The 13,778-nt window shown below is 36.2% G+C and overlaps 1 long non-coding RNA gene across 1 annotated transcript; it reads left to right on the top strand.

Annotated features, from left to right (window-relative positions):
- Positions 1-7,747: 7,747 nt before the first annotated feature.
- LOC106908216 (uncharacterized) lies at positions 7,748-9,250 on the top strand. The gene is made up of 5 exons (XR_015765961.1): positions 7,748-8,010; positions 8,310-8,452; positions 8,624-8,754; positions 8,864-8,969; positions 9,060-9,250. It is a non-coding gene; the product is annotated as an uncharacterized LOC106908216 (long non-coding RNA).
- The last annotated feature ends 4,528 nt before the right edge of the window (positions 9,251-13,778 follow it).

A 13,778-nucleotide genomic window follows, 5' to 3' on the forward strand; every position in this document is an offset into this window, starting at 1 on the left:
AGAACACAAACTTGTGTTTCTCTGCCTCGAATATAAAACCTTTGTTCAGACACAACCTGTAAAGAAGAGAACTGTGAGGAAGTGGTCACATGAAACAATAGAGGTGTTTTGAGGCTACAAATCGGACGACTTGGACAGTGCCATTGACTGAGTGTGTGTGTGTGGACAACACCGTCCCTACCAGAACAGTGAAATGCTTCTCCAATAACAAACCCGGGATCACTAGTGAGCTAACTACTGAATAGAAAGCAGGGCTGTGTGGGGCAGTCTGACAGAGGTGAGGCTGCCATGCACCGGCCCTCTCACCACCAGCAGCAGGCAAGGTGTGTGACATGTCTTGCTCAAGAGGCAGACAGCAGGAATCAAACCGATAATCTCTGATTGAGTGACAAACTCCTATCACTGCCTCCACCATCATCATTGGCCGTAGGAGCTGCTTTTGTTACACTGAAAAAGAGCCTTCAGGGAGGGAGACAGATAATTACTGAAGAGTACATAGAAGCAGCAAAAGTCAAGATTAGAGGCAGCAAGAAAGAAGATGTACAGAAAAAAGAAGAAGAAATTGTAAAGGAACAATATCAATGATGTATGGTCTGACATGAAGAAGATCACAGATTTCAAGCAAAAGGAGGATCAGATCGATGGAATCTGGACGGAGCCAATGAGTTGAATTGACTCTGTCCAGCTGAACCTGTGAACTAAGAACGTAGAGGCTGCCCACAGCATCTGCAACAACTATTTGAAGTTGTTACCACATTTATTTTCCCATTGGAATTAATAAATTATCTTTGAATTTAATTGTATTGAATTAATATTTACCTTTAAAATTATTGACAGAGCATCTTGTTGTTATGGGCTGCACAGTGGTGCTGTTGGTAGAGCTGTTGCCTTGCAGCAAGAAGGTCCAGGGTTTGATTCCCGGCCTGGGGTCTTTCTGCATGGAGTCTGCATGTTCTCCCTGTGATGGACTGGTGACCTGGCAGGGTGACCCCACCTCTTGTTGTGACTTTTTTACACTTATGCTGTTCGGTATATTTGCATGATAAGTGACTGATTTACAATTATATGTTAAGCATAATTACATGATGATTATTAATTGTATTGAACATGATTGTATATAATTACAAAGGTGAAGTGAAATATATTTAAGTGCAAGACATGATTTATTTGAATAGAGGAAGTCTTTTATTTTGAAGAATGCTTAAGGATCTGTTACTGTTTTGTCACTATCTTGCTTTGTTGACTTTTGATTGCTATTGGTTACGAACAGCTGTTGCCTGTTATCAGCTGACGCCGTTCTTTTTCTCTTAAATAAATACTGAACAGAAAGGTTCAGTAAAAGAAATACGAGCCTCCGTCTTGTTTGAGAAGAAGCTTTACTCCGTAACACCTCTTGCCCAAAACATTCACTAGAGAGGCACCAGCAACCCTAATGACCCCACTAGGGGATGGATGGATTTTGTTGTTATTGTTGGTTTATTTTCCCCCCATCTTGGATTATAACATAAAACATATTTTTCAATATTCTTCTTTTAATTGTCATCATATTTTGTCTACCTAAATTTAATTTAATAACAATATTGCACTGAATTAATTAAAGTACCCCTTTTCTTAAAATGAATAAATTAATATGTCCAAGAATCTTTTGTCAGCTTTGGTACCATATTGCATGAAATGACCTCACTTCCTCCATCCTTACTAATAAAATATTTGCCTTGTTGTGAAATTTCAATCTAAAAAGCATATTATTATATCATAAGAAAAATACCATTCATTTTTATCTTGAGAGATGCTTATTTAAACGTTTTCAAATTCTGATTTCATTAAGGCCATGTACTTCTTTAAATGCATTCTAACAAGTGATTTTCTAAAGTAAATGTTTAAAATTGTCATTTTGAGTGGAATCTGCTCTAATCTGGAAACAAACCTCCAGAAAAGTGGAAAAATGCTGAAACTAACTACTTTCAACTCTGTAGCATCCAAACAACCCTGAGAATTCACTATAGAACATGACAGAGGGTAGCACTGCCCTTGAATGCATTCCTATAAGCAGCAGCACAACAGGTACAAACTCTGAAAAGTGATGGTTTTACAGAATCAGATTTTATAAAGAAAATCTGAACCTGGAAGCTGTGAGAGAAAACACCTTCTTGTTTGGATACTATGTACTGCGCTTTAGATTGTGATTTTGATAAATAAATCAGAAAAGTGTGATGTATGGTCACCATCCATGCTGAAGGGCAGTGTGTTGCTAATGCAGGAACAGATGGTTTCTAGCAGTGGGGTTTGTATACAGTGAAGCAAAGACAAACATAATTGAAAACAGAGAACGCTACAGTTCTTGCTGCATTTGTGGGATACTGTGCTGCATGAGATGTGCCTTCCTGCCTGTTGCATGTGGTTTTAGTTAGTCATATGAAACAGTAATCACTTGGGATAAACGTCACAGCTCCTTGAGTTTCTTTAAGTGTAAAATGTCACTAAAATGACTTTAGTTGGTGTATCATGAGACCAGGAAGTCAAGATATTGCCTGTTCTCTTATTTTACCAAGGTTTGTCTACTATGTAGAGCAATCAGAAATAAGCTTCAAATTTGCCCTCAGTAATTCAACAGATACTATGATTAATACACTGTGGAGGTTGAATACTTTTTAATTAAGTAATTTATAGTGTTACATGATTTTGACTTATCACATAAATAAACTTCTTCACATTGGTACAAATGTGTCTGGAGACTTGAGGACAAGGGAAGACGATGACTACACAATATGGCATTTACAGGAGAGGACCAGGGGTATGTCTGGACCAGTCGGAACCTCAGGCAGCAAAGCACTTACAACCAGTGGATGTGGATGACCAGGAGAAGTTGAAAGAAGCTTGAAAACTGAAAATAAGATCTGAAATTAAATCACAGCACAGCAACAAAATGTTCAGTCCTCAAATATGCAGTCAGCAAGCAAAGGTATATGTATAGAGGAGTTGTAGTCATGCTGTGAATATGACCCCGACCCTATCCCTAACCATAAACCTAAAAATGCATTTGGTTACTCATGGGTATGTCAAAGTAAGGAGAAAAAGATCCAGTCAGTCTAATGAGGCACACTGAGGAGATGTTGTTAATTAATATTGCTTTGTTGTTGGCTGCAGGCTTTAATGGGATTTAGCAGCAGTTGTTGTGAAGACATGTCAACTGCTGTAGGTTCTTCTGCAGGGAATGGTTCTATAATGTAGAACAGCATTGAGTAACATGAACCGTCTTAATTTTAACCAAATGTTTTCTATTTGTTTTGAAGCAGTCTATTGTCATCATGGTCAGGGTCTTTCCTAATTCTCCTCCTCTAATGACACAGCTGTCTGACACACCCAGTCTGCTCTTTAAAACCAACACCTCAGGCTAAGTTTACATCGTGACATCTTCGTGATCCAGTTCATGCACTCAAAGCTCCAGCATGACAAAATTCACCTTGCTTCTATTTCTAGTTGCTGGAACATCGATGGTCCAAGGTAAGAAACATCAAGGCAAGAAGCTGCCCTTCAACAGAGAGGCAGCTTATGTGTCAAAGGAAAAGGAAAATCTTAGGAATTACCTTCATGATTTGTTTGTTTTATGTGTGTTTGATATTCAATCTATCTGTGTGGCTTTCATCCTGGTCAAAGCAGAGGGAACCATCATTTCTAAAGGATGTCATTGAAGTTCTGCTACCTGGCTCACTTGCCTTTTGTGGATCTGAAAAAAACTTTTTGACCCTTGAAATATTTTGTGTGGGATTCTGTAGCAGGATAAGCTTCTTTTGAGGGCTGCCTCGTACGTATGGGCCCAAAGCCAGAGCCGTTTTCTGTACTTTTTGCTGGTCGAAGTCCTTTGAGACGGCTCATAGTTCTTGAACCTGTTTGTGGTGTTCATGGAAAGAATCTAAATTGAAGGTGTCTGGTTTGGTAACCTCAGGATTCTATCTTTGTTCTTTGCATATGATGTTTTGCTGCTGACTTCAGACAATCGTTCTGATATTGATATCTGATTTCCTAAGATAAACTAATTTTATTGTCAGACAAAGAATAAATCTAAGTAAATCCTGAAAGAAGCTTTCAAATGATGGAACAAGCTATCCAAACCAATCTGGCAACATTTGAAATAGTTATGAATTAATCATGATTAATCATATTTTGGGAGAAACTTAGTACAATTTCAGAAATCAGAGAAGGTCGAAAATCAAGAACTCTTTTAAAGGTCCTGCCTGACAACATGAAGTAGGGCAAAAAGCAACATTTCACATCCCAATCTAAAGAAATTCAACAACATATGAGAAGCAAAGTCACTGATATCTGATTTACTAAGATGTTTCTATGGATTTGGGACTCTAAAGAACCACACACAAGGAAAACATGGAACAGCTGAAAACCTTAAAATCAACACACTTAAATACTGTGATTTTGGAACGTTTCATGGTAAAATGGTGTGATTTTCATGGGATTTTTTGTAAGGTAAAGAGCCTGTTCTTCAGATATTTAGATGTTTCATAAATCATGACGAGGATTTAATGTGAAAAACTGACATGTGAGATTTGTTAACTTTTGAGATCACAGACCAAGACAACTATTAACCAATATAAAAAAAATATTCTGTGTCCATTGAAACACCAAAGGAAAACTTCTCCTGTCTTTCAATGGACACTTGAGAATACAATTTTTCATAAACACTTAACAGGTTAATACGACTGTCACTGAAAATATGCTTCTGTTTTAAAATGCTTTCATCCTTTAAAGTCTATCTGTCCATCTCAATAGTGTCACCTATCAAATTTTCGTATCCAGTCAGTCAGTTATTTCTTAAAGATAGAATATACTGTAAGAACATACATAGTGACAACATCTTGCTTGTCACTATGACAGTGGGGTGAAGATCATATTGACTTTGTAGATATGATTTTTTTCCTCCAGCTCCTGTTTGGACCAACAGCTGACCAGTTCTGCCTCAGCCAGGACTCAGCCCCATAATTCACAGCTATTCTTTATAGACAAAGACTTTCATTTTTCTGACTTCCTGTTTAACTCCAAATTACATATTTTCAATCAGCCAGTCAATGGTAATTTGCTTGTTGGAGGAACCTGTGCCTCCTTGACCCATTGTGAAGTACTGACTGTTGCTTTTTCTCAGGTCTGAAACAGAACCTGGCTGTGAGCCGAGTCAAACCCTGGAGTGGTAAGAAAACAAACAGCTCACACTTATTTGTTTAAGTTGTTTTTAGAATCCCAGAGCAAATCACTCTAACAGGGTGAAAGCTGAAACTAACTGGAACTCCACACTGACTGCTCATATTGTATTGTTGGCAGCCAGTTGTGATATAACAGGGTTGGAACAAACTTAGTGACGAATCCAGGCCTCCATTAAGTCTACATTTCCAAACATGAATTTGTTAGTTTGCAAAAGCCTCAAATACTCTGTGAGTTTTATTCCATCTGAATCTGGGAGTGAAAGGTTGGAAGTTAACTGTGTGTTTTCCTTAAACAGGGATCAGCTTGTTTGATTCTTTTCGTGGTAAAAGATGTTTAAATATGGTGGCATACAAAGACATTCACCCCACTGTCAGTGATTTCCTTTAAAAATCACTGACTGTGGGTCATCCACCCTTCCATCCATCCATCTAACAGACGGACGGATGTTAGATGGACATCCATCTCTCAGATAGAGAGTTACTCTCTATCTGAGAGTAACTATCTGTTACTCTCAGATAGAGTAACATGCCGAACATCCCCATCCTCAGTAACAATATCCAGTTCATTCTGGAAGTTTCCAAGGTCAGAAGATGTGAACAGCCTGTTCATCAAGTGTCTTCCTCTCGTTTGGAAATTCCCGGGAAATTCCCACAAGGAAACTCATGAGGTTAAAGAACCTCCTAATGGAACAGTGAGACTGATTTCAGCCACTTCAATCAAGTATTTCCTTTTCTGAATCATGATCTTCTTGCTTGTGACTATAGTTGAGGACCTGAATGCAAGCTGACTAATAACAGGAGAAGTTCGCCTTTGGATCAGTTTTTTTCTTTACATCAACATTTTAGGAATACTCAGATAAAGGGATATTCAGAGGTTTTCTGAATATGTAATAAATCCCTGTTTTTGTGGGTTTTATGAACTGGAAGACCAAATTATGTAAAAATAAACAAACAAATACTTGAAACTATTCAAAACTGTGGGCCCTGACTCTATAACCTATGAAAGTTTAACTTTCTGAAGCCACCCTGAGGAGGAAACCCATTTCAGCCGCTTGTATCTGTGACCTCGTTCTTTCGGTCATGACCCAAAGCTCATGACCATAGATGAGGGTGGGAACGTAGATCGACCGGTAAATCGAGAGCTTCGCTTTTTGACTCAGCTCTCTCTTCACCACGACGGACCGGTACAGACGCTGCACCAATCCGCCTGTCGATCTCCTGCTCCATTTTACCCTCATTGGTGAACAAGATCCTGAGATACTTACTTTCCCATGATATTCTAATTTTTTAGAAAGACTTTTTGGAAACTCATCATAGGCACCTGCAATCTACATAAAATCCTCTGGTAGTTGGCAGTTCTTAGTATTGCAACCAAATTTTATTGAACTGCAATGTTATGCTCACAACAATTTAGCAATGTGACACAGAAAATGGTTGTATTAGGCAGCAAACCACTAGCAGACACATTTCAATCTTTTTCCTTTGCAAAAAGAGATTGTGAAAAGGGGAAATGTCAACATCATCTGTGAAAAAGTAAATGTTTCACATAAAAACCCATAAAATGCTAAATGAACTTTCAATCACTTTGATAAAAGCGTGGCTTATTCTAATGTAACAGACAACAGCTTATGATCTAGAAACAACAATCTTACGTACCATTCGCAACTGCAATTTTTTCTTGTCCATTTTGGAAATAATTATTGAAATCAGTTGAAACCGAGATGTACATAAGATACAACATACATTTTTTGGGTCAGATTCAAACATTCTCAAATATTTGAGCAGAATTGCCATGTGCTAGATGTTTTCTGTTTCCTTCCACAAGTTTCTCACAGTAGTTTGCTGGAATTTGAGAGCATTCCTCCTGATAAACATGGTGGGTCACGTTTGCTCACACAGAACTTTTCAGCTCTGACCACTCACATTTTATGACTTGACATGCTGTTTTGATATTTTCACATCATGATGCCACTCTTTATGGTGAAGTGCACCAGTCCCTCATGCTGTAAACCAGCTGGTGCCTGTATGGTTGTTGTTGCTCAGGATTTTGGGCTTTCCTTTTTTCCTCCAAATGTAACAATTTTCCATTTGGTCAGAGATCCCTGGTAAAAAAAAAGGATACTTTAGAATACTTCAAACATACTTAACTTTGTGAAAGTACACAAATATACTAATTATTACTACCTATAAGTATATCTGAAGTATAAGAACAATACACTTGTACCAATTTCGAAATTAGTACTTTAAACACACTTAAACATAATTGTACCAAAATACACTTTTAATATACTAAATAAAAGTATACTTTAAGTTAACAAAATATGAATGAATATGTATGAACTTTTAAGTGCCTTAATAATCTTTTACTATTTATTAAAATTGCATACAATAAAACAGGATCATCATGATGTAATTTTTAAGAAAGTACCCAATCAATTTTCAGGTGTGTGATGTAAAAGCTTATAATCAACGGCATTAGCTCCAGTTCATACTCCAGCCCAGATGGTGGCGGTATTGCACACTTTCATTTATTTAAAAAATGCCACAAAGAGAAGAAAAAACTTGAACAAAGGGAAGATAACAGACGCTGTTCAAATTCGCCATTTTTACTCTCATAATGTTGCCTTAAAAGTAGAGAGGGCCTTAACAATAGTTATTAATTTTGGTAAATTCAAGCTGGTGACGTCCTAATCCGAGTTGGACGACAACACAACGGGACAGCAACCGATGGAAATGAAATGTGTGTCACAAAAGGAGCCTGGATGGACGAAGGCTGCTAACGTGTTGCTAGCTGGTGGTAAGTTTGCTTATTAATTATCTCAGTTTAATTATAAACAGTGCAGTAAAGATATATAACTTACGTTGGTTTCTTAAATAAATATTTTATCAATTTTATTGTGACTTGTATGATTATTACCATAGGAATCATTCAGCTTCATGTTATAACTGCATGGAGGCGGTTTGTTGCGACTTATACTATAATTCATAAACTAACATGGTTTTAATTAAGCTCCATATGACAGAGAGACTTTGATATTGTGAGGTTGTTGTTCTAACTCGTTCATCAATGTTTTTATCTTCAACATATGTTTTCAGTCTAACTAAGCAAATGAAGATGAAAGAGGAAGCCAGAGAAATCGGGTGTCAGAAACCTAAAGACTTTCTCTCTCAGAAGCAGCTCTGACTCCACCAGATCACCAACCAGCTCTGAGGATGAACCTCCACATCGTCTTAATGATGTAAGTTTGTTTTTTCAATGAGGAACTAGCCACATTTTCAACAACAAAAACTGCTGGTACTAACACTAAGTGCTTAATAAACATGATTTGATTTAAAGGTAACTGGAAAGAATTTTTCTCCTTGTTAATCTAACATTTCTCTTTTTTTTTTTATTTGTTGTTGACTTTCAGGGCCCTGTAAGTGACCTGTCCAGGATGAGCCCTGCCTCTCATCTGACGGCTGCTGGAGATGGGCACCACCAGCCCCCCTCACCACCCTGCAAGGATCAGTGTGTTCAGATCAGGGATGGAAAGATTTTAAGGTAGTTTGTCTCCTTTAGTCCACACTTAAAACAGCTGCATAGTTAATGCCAACATCAACTGATTCTATGACATTACTGACTATTTTTTTTCTACTTCTAACATAAACAGGCAAAGAAGACACCCAGAAATGTTTTTCCACCCCAGGCATCCGGTCCCAATCATCATCAGTTATTATGATGTCACATACATGGCGAGTTCACAACGTCTTGAAATTGTAAGTATTATTTTTTTATTTGCCATTTTTCTGTTCTCTTTAAATGCAAATGCTTTCTCTGTTTAATTGCTCTATTGTTCTTTTTTGTAGGATTCTGTAGGTGCAGTGAACTGGAATGTTCTGCCATTGATCCTCACTTTCATGTTTTATTGTCACTTAAATTTTCATGTTCATTGTGTTCACTTTTGATGTGTAAACTGATAATTTATGTAAAGTTCATAAAGTTGTGAGTAAAATTGGACAATTTTAAAATGTCTGTAATAAAAAAATATTTGAATTACCTTGGGCATCTTGTGTAATTAATCTTTCCATGTAATTTTAGCCTAAAACAATGTAAGTACTGTAGTGTAGTTATGCATGTCATGTATAAAATAGTTACGTAGGAATAAAGACAAATTAAGAGTAATTAAAATTGTAGTTTATCAATAGCAGCGAATCCAAAATAAAAATGAAGTGTAATTTAAATACATTATTATATTAATAGTATATTTAAAATATATTTGAAGTATATTTAATATATATATATTTAATATAATTTTGAGACATAATATAATACTCAAAATATAATTATATCAAAATGTAATAATAAAGTTCTGAAATATGAAATTTAAAAAGTATACTTTAAGTGCACTAAGTATACTTGAAGTTGTTCCAAAAAGTACATATAGTATACTAATTTTAAACAATTTAAATACTACTAAAGTATACTTAGTACAAAATAAGTTGTTCCAAAATAGTACAGTTGAAGTACATTGATAAAAGTATACTAAAGTATACTTTTTACCAGGGTTTAAAATGGGTTTAATACCTACTGCAAGACAAACAAATCCTTGGTCTGCTGTAGCCAGAGAGATGAAGCTTAATTGCTGAGCTAATAAAAGGACAGCTGTTGTGTGTTCTGAGCTGTCAATGACTCAAAATGTTTCTCTAAGATTTCTTTTTTACAGGACACTCCTCAGTGACCAAGCCAACTAAACCCCCCTGACCCCCAACAGCAGGTCAGTGAATCCAACTGCATTTAATTTAACTTGATTTTTGGTTAAAGTATTCGTCCCTGTCTAAATGTGTGCTTTTTTTAAAATCTTCTCCATGTTCAGCTGCTCTGGGTTCAATCTTGCAGACGCTCTGAAAACAGGTTAATCCCACTGATTAGCTCAGGAGTCTTTGATGTTTCATGTTACTGAAGGATGGGAGATGAATATGGATGAAGATGTGCTTCAGTGCTGCAGCTTGGATTAACATCATGTGAAGCTGACCCAGTCTGTTCTTATTCTCAGGTCCACAAACTTCTAAACCATCTGGAGGAAGTGAGTCTGATCTCCTCCAGATTATATTAAGATAAATCAGAACACACCCTCATCCTGACTTCATACAGTGTGAGATATATCAGACAGAAGTCACAACCTTTTGTGTTTCCAAACTGAAAACACTGTATATGAACATGAAAAAAATCCTCATGATTACCAGTATTTTCTCAAAATTTGACACAAACTGTGATCCTTAGAATGAGCCCTGCACAGAGTAACTGTGGCTCAAAGGGAAATGTAGTTTTCCTGCAGTCTAAAAGATGTGGGTTCAGTTCTGGTATGTGTTGATGATCCTGGGAGAAGAACTGAACCCTAAGTTGCTACTCTGTGTATGAATGTGAATGTACTTGGATGATTCTCTATAAACCCAAATATTTTCAAGTTAAAATGAAATGAATTATCTAATTATTAACTGTCTGATGTATTTTCTATAATCAGATGACTCTGGATTCAAACTAGAGGATGCCCTGCGCCCAGGTAAAGCTGTCAGTCATGTGTGTTTATCAATAAAAATCCAAAAATTGTTTCAAAATCCAGACTTTCTCAATAACTTTACTTCTAGTATTTTTACACATCATCCTGAACACCTGTATGAAATGAGTGGTGATACATGTGATCTAAAGCAACTGTTGCTGAAGGGATAGTTAAAGCCCCATATGTAACATCTGTATTCAGCACCGTTTAATCAGAGCCACTGCATTAAAGTGGCTCAGAATATAAAGACGTTATGATTCCCACTTATAAGAAACTGTTCGTGAATCAGGGGTTACTGTCAGAAATGACTTATTTTTGAGCAGAGGGCGCCACCATGTGGACAGATGACATAGCTAATGCATCCCAGATCTGAAGATCCCAGTAACCTGGGTCTAAGTTAGTCTTTCCCAATCTTAATTTTTCATGACTCTGAAACGTAAACAGCAGAAATAAGGGAAAAAATGACAAAGATCTATTTAAATTACTTTGGCTACTTCCAAAGGAAAAGCCATATATCTTAAATTATCTGTCCTATTCAACAGTTGATGTAAATTATGAAGTGAAAGACAAATTAAATTAAAATGAATAAAAAAATATTTTATTTATCCAAAAGGAATATTAAATGTCTTCATAACTCGGGTATCTTCAGAGAGCCGTTGTGGTGGTGATGTTGGACAGGAGGGATCTCTATCACAGTTAGTCTTGCAACAAATCTGAAGAGGAATATTTTATTTGAGCTTTTGAGATGCTAATCAGCTGCTCCTGGTTGTACAAGCAAAACTTTGTAGCCAGTATTGGTTGTTTGAGTGTCTTAGCGCTGTCAATCAAGCTCATGTACTCTACTTAATATACTAAAGAAGAAACAACTTACTGTTACAGGACAGCTGTTTATTCGCCCTAGTCAGTGGTTATGCTAACTAGTTTGAGCATTCATGACAGGTTATGTTAGCTACACCTTGGCAGAGAGCAAGGAGGTGAAGGGAAACAGTTTTAACAAATATGTAAGAAAATATGTTTTCTAAAAGTTACATAAGCACCTTTAAGTGTCTGAGTACTAATGTTCCCAACAAACATCTGGCCAGAAACAAAATAGTTTTAAAATGTGGGAAAGTTCAAGATGTTCTTTTTTGAAAGACAATATTACATCCTTTTATGAGGGGCTGTTTAGGACAAAATCTATGGCTTATTCCAGTTCTAAGGCTGCTTACGCCTGAGTAGAGCCCCATGTGAACCGACGAGCCCTTGAGCAGGGAGCGGTAGAGAATGGCTGGCCGAAATTAGCGTTCATAAATCAGATTAACCTTGAGCTAAACACATTGTGGAGCTCCAATATCTAACTTGAAGATAACTTCACTGTGGTATAACGCATGCGCGATCTGATCTTCAAATTATGCCCCGCCTCTTCCGTGACACCTGTCACACATACGAAACTGAGTCTCTCACATACAAAATAATGAGTCTATTTTTCAGTGATTCTTGAGAATAGGGACAAAATGGGTTTTAATTTTTCCATAATTTTTTTTATTTCTTCTCAACCTTATGCATGCAAATATGACAAATAATGTTTAGGAAATGTAAAGATGCTAAGGTGCAGGCTCCCAGTTGCAACATTTAAAAAAAAAAAAAAAAAATTTAATCGACCTGACCTAGAACGTTGTCATCACCATCTGACAAAAATAAATAAAAAATAATTTTTAATTACCTTATTAGTGATATTTTTACTAATTTTACAGACAAACGCTTCTCAAGAAACAAAAGAAATATTTAATTTAAAACCAAAAACAACAAAAAGGCCATCTGATGGAGTTGACACAGAACTGAAGGTGGTGACAAACTAGTGAATAAAATGAAAAACTTGGTACATGTGAAGTAATGCAATTCATGTAAAATACATTAAAATGAATTAATTTCACATTTAAGTGAGATTTGACAACAATTTCACTGAAAGAGTCAGAAAAACTCTGATGGAGTTGAAAAAAAGCCAAACTACCTGAATTTATATGATGTTACTCTGAAGGAGGCCATATTGTAGCTCATCAGGTCCATGAAATCTTTAGTTTACCAAAATTAAGCTTTTATTTCACAAAATTTCATCAAAGTTTTGTAAATGATCAGTTATGGAGTTGACACATCATGGTTGTGACAAGTAATTTAGGAATAAAACAGAAGAAAAAACTAAAGAATAACATAAGCTAACCAGAGCTAACTAGCCCTGTGAGCAAAGGAAGAAAAAAGATGACGTCATGGGGTCCTCAGAAGTTCTGGTGCCCCCCAATAATGCCTGATTTTTCTACATTCTTTTCATTTCTAACGGTGTTGACAAAAACTAGGGACAAATTTCAATGGAGTTGGAAAATATATAAAAATGATTTTAATTCAATTTATTGATACCTCTATAATTATTTATATGACTACTTATACTTAATTGTCACAATATATAATTTTAGTATTTCTTTAATTGTTTTAAACTATTATAATGTATTGAGTTCTGCTCCTGGACAAAGGCTTTTACAGGCATCATCACCGACTACAATGCTTAAAATAAAAAAATATTCAGCAAATACCAGGAAAATATACATTGTTGTGCTCACATGGCCCAGGTTAGTTGAGTCAGATATTTGAAGAAATTATATTTTGTGTATATTTTATTCAAATTTTGTGCTTTATGCATAGGACCTGTTTTGTCCCTATTTTCAAAAATCACTGATTTTATTAGTTTATATGTGCAATCTTAGTCTTTGTGACTAAGACAAAAAGTTGTTCGAGTTTGTTATATTTTAGTATTGTATGTGCGCAATTGTATTTTGTGTATGAGTGTTAGAGAAATATTGTATGTGTGTGCGCAATTTGAGTATTTTTTGAGTGTGCGTGAGTCTTTCGTAGTGTGAGAGAGACAAAACATAGATTTTGTCCTAAACTGCCTCTCATAACCGTTAGCCATGTTCGTTTTCATTAAAAACCAAAAGTCTTTTTTCGACCTTCACCGCCTGTCAGTCAGAGCCATCACTGTGTTATTAAACCAACACGT

Source organism: Poecilia mexicana, unplaced genomic scaffold (genome assembly GCF_051168715.1).
Source record: "Poecilia mexicana isolate PSO_F unplaced genomic scaffold, ASM5116871v1 scaffold_2, whole genome shotgun sequence".
In the NCBI taxonomy this organism is placed as follows: Eukaryota; Metazoa; Chordata; class Actinopteri; order Cyprinodontiformes; family Poeciliidae; genus Poecilia; species Poecilia mexicana.